Source organism: Lepisma saccharinum, chromosome 14 (assembly GCF_977018435.1).
Source record: "Lepisma saccharinum chromosome 14, izLepSacc3.1, whole genome shotgun sequence".
NCBI lineage: Eukaryota > Metazoa > Arthropoda > Insecta > Zygentoma > Lepismatidae > Lepisma > Lepisma saccharinum.
Genome location: NC_139242.1, coordinates 81,226,931 through 81,236,154, shown reverse-complemented (window position 1 = coordinate 81,236,154; position 9,224 = coordinate 81,226,931).

Genomic DNA, 9,224 nt, shown 5'->3' with positions numbered 1-9,224 from the left:
TGACCTTGCCTTTTGACCTTGAATATCTCAAAACATGTCATCACCAAAAATCGTGGAAAAAATATATTTGGTTCCTCATACCATACTCTAAAACATACCAAAAAATCATTCTGGGACTGCAATGGGATCAGAAGATACAAAATAATATGTGTAACTATGTGACTGATAAAAGCCCCATTACGTGAACTATGAAGAGTCAAATGTCCCTTAACACTCCCTACAAAATGTGAAGGAGTTATTCTGGGTATAATTGGTCATAAAAGAAATAGGTTAGGCACAGGGAGATCCCTAGCCGTGTATATCAAGCGCAGATCCGGCATATTGTTGACGCCATATTGAATTCAACGCAAAATTTCAAAGGAAAGGGGGGTGATGTGATATATCAAATCAGGCTAGAATTTTACGAGAAATGAAGTGACGAAGGTTTATCCAACATATATTTAACTAGCAAAAATTTATTTCTGCATGCTTGTAACCATTTTCTCCTTTTCGAGGTGTTAAAAACAAAGCATTGGAATGTTCCTAACGTGTTAGGAACTAACTCATCGAGATCACGCTGACATCTTGGGAGAGAAAGAAGTATACGCACCATTGCATATGATTTTAATCAGCTACATTCACCAAATATTTGAATAGTGAAGAATATTGGGAAAAGTATCTCAAACAATTACGTGACACTTCCTTCGGAATGAAAAATTCTTCAGTGACGAGGCAAATTTTTATGTTCACGGTGAAGTTAATAAAAATAATATGCAATACCTGTGATTTGCTCAGTCGAATGGTTGTTGCTGGTAAGCTAATTATGTGGTATAATGTATGGCGAACGGAAATGGTTGGTCCATATTCAACAACGGAACCTTAAATGGTGAGGGCTACTTGGATTTGTTAAGTGAACAGGTTTTTTCACCCTTGCTTACGGGATATGGCACTTTTCGAGAGTTTTGAAACAGGACAGAGTGTGACCACACTATGTGGACATTTTCGCAATTTCTTCATGGTAATTTTCTAGGTAGATTGATGGGCACACGGGGATCTATTAAAAGGCCTGCACATTCCCCAGATCTAACATCTTAGGAGGACTTTTACCTTCAGAAACATTTGAAGAGAATGGTGCATGCACTAAAAGTCCCTGATATTGACCATCTCAGAGAAGGCATAGTTGCTGCTTGCCATGTTGTTGCACATGCTACATTACCAAATGTTCTATGCGAGTGTGAGAGACGTCAACGAGTGTACTCACAGGAACATTGACAACATTATAATGTGCATATATCGTAAGTGAAAGATATGTGTATAACTTTTTGCTGGCGTAAGATACGTTGGAAAAATCCTTCGTCACTTCATTTCTCGTGAAATTCTAGCCTCATTTGATATATCACATCACCCCCTTTCCTTTGAAATTTTTGCGTTGAATTCAATATGGCGAGTAGACCTAGTGGCCCGGTACTGGGCCCTCAATTGGCGCTCGAATCATCATTTGGTGCTCGATCGCCTTAATGGATTTTTCTCGTAAGGCATGTGTTGCCAACTCCTTACCCGAAAAAATCACCAAGGTTGTGGCGCTCGTCGTAGCCTTTTATGATGTACATTTTGAGGGCACAGAGTTGGCAAGACTGTGGGGGCACTGTAGCTTTTTATGAGGGGGGTTTATTGCTTTCTGTTTGCATCTGGCAACACTACCGTAGATTGACAGTGTTGTTAACCTACTGGGTTTTTTTCACTGTAAATTTTCATCAAAGGACGTGAGGGGTCCATGTATTTTTTATGTCTGGCAATACTGTTGGGGGCCTAGTGTCGGCGACACTGTGGGTTTTTACTGTAGCCTTTTATGAGGGGGGTCTATTGCCCCCTTTTTATATTTGGCAATTTTATTGGATGTTTCTTTTTTTTTGAGGCTCGAAATTATTATTTGAGGCTTGAAATCATCATTTGATGCTCGTTGGTGTTGCCTACCCACTCTACAAAAATTCTACTATATCGTAACAATATGATTTTTCACTGGCTAAGCTAACCTACAAATAGGAATTGGCAGCACTGACTTATAAACCAACTGGGTCCTCTTGGCATGTTTTTTCATGATGTGTTGCTAGGCTATTGAGCATCTTGGCGTATACAATGTATATATTTTGAGAGGGGGGTTATAGCTTTTTACGCTGTACGAATACTGGAAGCTTGACAGTGACAACCAACAGAGTAGGTAACACTAGTTTCTGACAGTGAATTTAAAATAAAATATTAAACAAAATACATGAGTAAGCACTGTGATTACAAATAGTACCAGTGTTATGCCCCCCAACTCCAACTGGACAACTGGGGAAAATAATTGTACAACAATTTGTACCTAATTGTACAATACTTGTACCTAATTGAGAGAGCCTTCCCGTAACTTACTTCATGTACAATTTATATGTTTTTACAACTGTGAAAAGAAAGCATATGTGTTCTGTATGCACACATTTATTCTTATTTTTCGAAGTTGAATGAAAACACGTGTTTTTACGCTCTTGTAATACTGACCTTGCCCCAGTGATTTTAAATTGCTTCCATCCGGTTTTTTTTTCTGTGTTATTTCCGCATGCACGCAACATTCGCTTTCAATAGTTTAATGAAATACAGAAGGAGTGTTAGTTTAGCAGGTTTTGAGTTTACAATTTATTAAATTAAACAATAATTTATGTAAGATTATACTTGTACTTACCGAACACAAAATAATAAAAAGCACATGTGAATTTTTGCGTGTGTTCAATGTTATATGACGACTGAGTAAAAAAATAATGTTGACTCCCCGAAAGATAAAAGTTCCCGGTTCGATATCAGATGCATGCAAATTTTATGTTTTGCTCTCCAAAATCTTGATTTTTATGTTTGTGCTATTTGTCATACAGCAGAGGAGAAGAGGGGAGAGGGCAGGGGAGGGGGTACTATTAGCGCCATCTATTAGCAAACAATAGAAATAAAAAGTAGCGTCAAACTTTTTCAACACCCAAAAATTTTAAACGTCCTCGCGTAGTAATACGATCTAGCTGAAGATGTTTGAAGGAGTACTCTTAGTCGACGAAGCTAATTGCTAGGGCCCATATATTGCTAAAATGTTCTTTGATTTGCATATTTCTCATACCGCCATATGTTGTTCTAGTTGACTTCTTCCAAAAAAATGCTAATTAGCGAGAGTTAATTAAGCAAGGCAAGTAAAAGAAGCAAATAGAACAACATATGTGCCGGCGTGAGAATATGTAAAAATTCGATTCAGAGGTGGATCGAATTAAAATTGGGGGATATTTTGCATTTTTTCCCTATAATGTACAAAACATTTACCGTACATAATCTTTTCCATTTACAACAGTATAAAATAAGAGGAATGTGTGACAATATCCATATTAATTAGGAAGGTATGTTGTATGCTAGGTTAGCTAATTGTGTCTTCTACAACTTTACTGTATAGAGGAAAGATGGAAAAAGAGAGCTCTACAAAAACTAACGCTCTTAACAATATTGTACGCCCCGTGAAAATTATATATAAATAAGGCATAAGCGTATTATCTGCTTTCATGTCAGATTTTCCCGACCTGTGAGCTGTAGTGTTTAGGGGACAAGCGACCTGCTGAAATATAATACTGTTGACAATATTGAACGCCCCGTGAAAATTATATATAAATAAGGCATAAGCGTATTATCTGCTTTCATGTCAGATTTTCCCAACCTGTGAGCTGTAGTGTTTAGGTGACAAGCGACCTGCTCAAATATGATACTGTTGACAATATTGAACGCCCCGTGAAAATTATATATAAATAAGGCATAAACGTATTATCTACTTTCACGTCAGATTTTCCCGACCTGTGAGCTGTAGTGTTTAGGTGACAAGCGACCTGCTCAAATATAATACTGTTGACAATATTGAACGCCCCGTGAAAATTATATATAAATAAGGCATAAGCGTATTATCTGCTTTCATGTCAGATTTTCCCAACCTGTGAGCTGTAGTGTTTAGGCGACAAGCGACCTGCTGAAATATGATACTGTTGACAATATTGAACGCCCCGTGAAAATTATATATAAATAAGGCATAAGCGTATTATCTACTTTCATGTCAGATTTTCCCGACCTGTGAGCTGTAGTGTTTAGGTGACAAGCGACGCGCTCAAATATAATACTGTTGACAATATTGTACGCCCCGTGAAAATTACATATAAATAAGGCATAAGCGTATTATCTGCTTTCATGTCAGATTTTCCCGACCTGTGAGCTGTAGTGTTTAGGTGACAAGCGACGCGCTCAAATATAATACTGTTGACAATATTGTACGCCCCGTGAAAATTATATATAAATAAGGCATAAGCGTATTATCTGCTTTCATGTCAGATTTTCCCGACCTGTGAGCTGTAGTGTTTAGGGGACAAGCGACCTGCTGAAATATAATACTGTTGACAATATTGTACGCCCCGTGAAAATTATATATAAATAAGGCATAAGCGTATTATCTGCTTTCATGTCAGATTTTCCCGACCTGTGAGCTGTAGTGTTTAGGGGACAAGCGACCTGCTGAAATATAATACTGTTGACAATATTGTACGCCCCGTGAAAATTATATATAAATAAGGCATAAGCGTATTATCTGCTTTCATGTCAGATTTTCCCGACCTGTGAGCTGTAGTGTTTAGGGGACAAGCGACCTGCTCAAATATAATACTGTTGACAATATTGTACGCCCCGTGAAAATTATATATAAATAAGGCATAAGCGTATTATCTGCTTTCATGTCAGATTTTCCCGACCTGTGAGCTGTAGTGTTTAGGCGACAAGCGACCTGCTCAAATATAATACTGTTGACAATATTGTACGTATATTGTATTGTATAGGAGACTAGAAGCATATAATTTGGCGAAAAAAACCCAAATAAGGTTATAGAAAATAGTTAAAAAAAAGTGAGCAATTATATTTTGCATTGCACAGCATTTGGTATTAAATAACATACCCCCAAAAAATCTCTGCATTATGCGTTCTGTAAAAAATTGCCCTACGTGCCAAATTGCTATGTCAAGTGAACATTTTCAAAGGCACTGTCGTACTTGTGTGCCGGGAAAGCGAATATGTGCAACCAAACTGTGCTCTAAGTGTGGGAAAAATAAATCTATTGCCAACTTCAAGCGACACCAGCTTACTTGCAAGAGCACTGGAACATCTCTACCGCAACCTTCCAAGCGAAAGGTAGAAGTAACCTCCCTCGATGCATCGCCACCTGCCAAACGCGTCAAGCTGGCGAAGAAAGCAGACCAATTTGCATTTGAGCATTTATTAGAAGACTTTAACATAACATGACGACGATGTGTTCGCTTCCGACGCTAATTTTGTTGTTGTGCTGCGTGACGTTAGGTATGAGGTACATGCTGTAGAATGCACGCAGAGCCACGGATTTAGGATAGACGATGTCGTCGTGCAGCGTGAGTTTCAAGATTGAAGATTCGCTCGTGAGATGGAACACGCCCATCCTAGTGATGCTGTTTGAGGTTCCACAATGCTTTCTGGAAATCCTCGAACCTAGGGTTATTTATTTTAGAGAGAAACGCGAGCACGGATAGGCAGAGATGGCCGCAGTTCACGTCTCCGAAATTTTGAATGCGTTCGTCGTTGTAGTATATAGAGGTTTTGTTCGTTTTCAGATAATGAATTAAATTTGTAGGTGGAACACCTCCGAAAGAATCGAAAACGAATGCTTTATCATCATTTTTGTGGTAACATATCCAATGCGTGCCTGGATTTTCTTGACCGTCCAAGTTGACTACTCCGCATTCTTTTTTTTTAACGCTTGAAGGTAGCGAGTCGGACATGAAAACTCCTCTGAAGTGTTTGATTTGTAACGGTTCGATCAGAGATTCAATATCTCGGTTGGTGAGTGCTTCTGTTTCTTTTTTTTAAACTTTCTCATTACGCCCTTCCCCTTCTTCTCCATGGCCAGGTTGTGACGTTTCTGTTCTTCCAACTCGGCCTTGTTCTTCTTCGAGTCGATGACGGTTTTCGCGATGGCGGCACTTCCGCCGGCCAAACTTCCAACGGCCCCCAATGCTGCCAGGATGGCTGGGATGCTGAATATGAAACCTCCGATTTTTTGCTGTTTCCGCGAACGTTGCAATCTTTTCAATTGAGGTGTGCTGAGCAGCAATTTCATTCCATGTCCTTTCGACAAGCAAGAACGTTTCTTCTCGCGTTGTTTCTTGGTGAGTAACCCATCGAGGGCACCTAGATTTTTAAGATTGGAGTATGGTATCTGGTACACGACACCCTTGGGCTTCATGTTGATGCTCTATGTGTTATTTTCACGGTATGTTATTTATATATATATTCTGAGATTTTTTTTGTGTAGTTTTTTTACGGTATGTTATTTATATATTTTCAAGGCCTCGCAGTCGTTACACAAATTCTATTACGTGCTTCGTTTTCTTGCCAAGAAGTTCCTTTGTCCCCTTGTACACGATTCGAGTTTTGTTCTCGATTAAAATAGATAGCTTCTCGTCGGATAACATGTTAGCGTATCGATCTGGTAAAAATAGACTGTATTGTGCGTTGAGCAACAGGCGTACCTTGGGACCATACTGGGTAGAAACGATTGAACCGGAAGTTATCGTGTAAGGTTTGTCGACTTCCAATTCCTGAATTTTTACATACTCGACTGACAAATTTAGCATTTGTTTTAATGCTTGGAGATCGCTCATTTTTTCAGTTGTCAGAGTGTTAGAGAGAAATTTAATTGCTTTTTTTTTTCACTATGTGTGTTATTTATATATACCAAAAATTATTTTTTTACGATGTGTGTTATTTATATATCAAGTTTTTTTTTTACGGTATGTTATTTATATACCCCACCCCAATTTTTGTTTCGTGTTCATGGCGATGGTGGTACCCAGTGCGGCGACCCGTTCACCCAGCGATGCGTCTCTGCTCACGAACCTTTCGAAAGCTGCGTGCTCTAACTTTCTGTCTGCTTCGTGACGTGCGTCCAGATCCGTCTGCGTGGTGTTGTAGGCGATGTCGTGATCTTTGCATGCCGCGTCCAACGGATTCACACCCTTGTCTCCTCTCTCCAATCTTTTCTCGAGTTTGGTACCCGGCCCGCAGTACTGGTAGCCAGGTAGATGCATCTCGAAAGGTAACTTGTTGATGATGTCGTTCACGAGTCCCTTTCCTTCGGCCACGTTCCAAAATTTCGGAGGCAGCGTGTTGATGATTTTGATCAGGTAACCTATGCCCTTGTCGTCGTTCACGATGAAGTTGGAAAGTTTCGTGCTGATCATGTCCACGATGCCAACCTTCTCGTTGTAGAAATTACGGTTGCCTGCATTCTCTTCGCCGGCTATCACCAACAATCGGTCCACGAGTTTCCTAACGTCGTCCACCCAAACGAATTCTTTGGGTAACGTGTTGTAGCGTTTGACGCCGCTGCCTGTTTTGACCTGGTTCCAAATCGGTTTGATGAGATTCCTGTACTTCTCGCCGCTGCTCGATTTCACCCTATTCTGCGAGGCGTCGTTGTTCTGGTACAAGGCATCCGTCATGATCAGAATTTCCTTGTAACTTTGGTAATCTTCGTCGGTGTAATCTTTCGGCTGCTTTTTGGCGACGAGTTCCCACAGTCCCACCGTACCCGGATACCTGTTCCAACTATCCTTGTCGCCTAAATTGACTTTAATGTCGTTGCCTTCGAAGGTCACCTTCGATTTCCCAATCTTCCACACCACACCGCCGCCTTCGTTGGTTTCCATGCTGGGATACAATCCGAACACTTCATCCTTGTCGAATTTCCCCGTGCTCAGGTAGTCTCGTGCCAAAGGCCCCAACTCGATTTTATCCGAAGACGACGACGTGCTGCCTATGGCTCGACGTCGTGCCGGTGCATCCTTCAGTTCGAACGGCGTCGAAGGAATGCTCGAAATGGGTGTGGGTACGGCGTAACTTTTAGCTGCGAGCGGTACGAGTTCATTAATCAAATTTTTATTTTGTTCCGTGACACTTTTAATTTCTTTACCTAGACTGCTGATGGCATCGATCACAGGTTGATCCTGACGTTTCTTCTCTTCGTAGAATCCGCGATTCTCGGATTTCCAACCTTTGAAGCGTTTCGCGAGGTATTTTCGCAACTTGAGATTTTCGTCCTCGATTTTTCGTTTCGTCATGACGTTATTTATATACGTCGTTTCTCACAACGTTGCAACGTTTAGAAAGTCGTTGATTTTGTTTCTGTATTTTCCGTCGTTGGGTTTCCTCGTCATGTCGATCGTCACAAATCCGAAATCGTCACCGTTCCAGCAAGTAGAGCAGCCTTCCGAAAATTGATTGTAGTTCATGTCTCCGCCTACGTAGTCATCGTGCGCGTGCTTGAGGTTGGTGTGATCTTGACGAAACAAACATATGAAATTGGCGTTGTCGCGCACTAACTGTTTTGGAATTTTGGAAAACGTTTGAGCTAGGTAAAAACAATCCATTCCTTTGTGACGACCTTGCGTGAAAAAGTTGCGAATTTCATTTTGATTTTCCAGGATGGCGTCGTCGAACACAACGACTGAATTTTCACGACAATCGTCGAGTGGTTTTATTTCCGAGGCGAACGTTGCAATGTCCAGACCATCGTACAGTTTCATCAGTTGCTGGTAGTTGGATTGCTCCAAACTTTTCGAGAACACGTACAGGTGCCTGTTCTTCCAATCTAACCAATTCGGTGCGAGGAGAAAATTGTCCACGAGCAGTGTCGTTTTCCCACACCCCGAAGGACCTACGATCAGACAGCGGATGCTGTCGGGAAGCAACTCACCGTTCTTTTTCTTCGTTTGACTTTCCGGATTCGGTAGACGCTTCACCACGTTCCACGTACTCACAAGATCACTTCGTTCGCGTCGATCCAACTCTTTTCCGGAAGTCCCAGCCATTTGACCAAAAGTTTGTCACCTTTCCTACGCAATACTTTCTCGATGAGGTACGTGTCGGGGTGTTTTGTTTTAGAGAGTTCCTCTTCGTAAAATCTTCCTTTCAAAATCTCGCCGCTACTATCTTTTATTATATACGTGTGTCGGTTTCCAGGTAGAACTCGAACCACGGTAAAAAGTTCCGTGCTCCAATTTTTTGTGAACCCCTTCTCGAAGGTGCGTTTGAATTTGCTGATCCTCACCTGGTCTCCAATTTTGTATTTAGCTTTTTTTGTCGTGGGTGTGTATTTTGGACAGTAAACGGTAGAAATT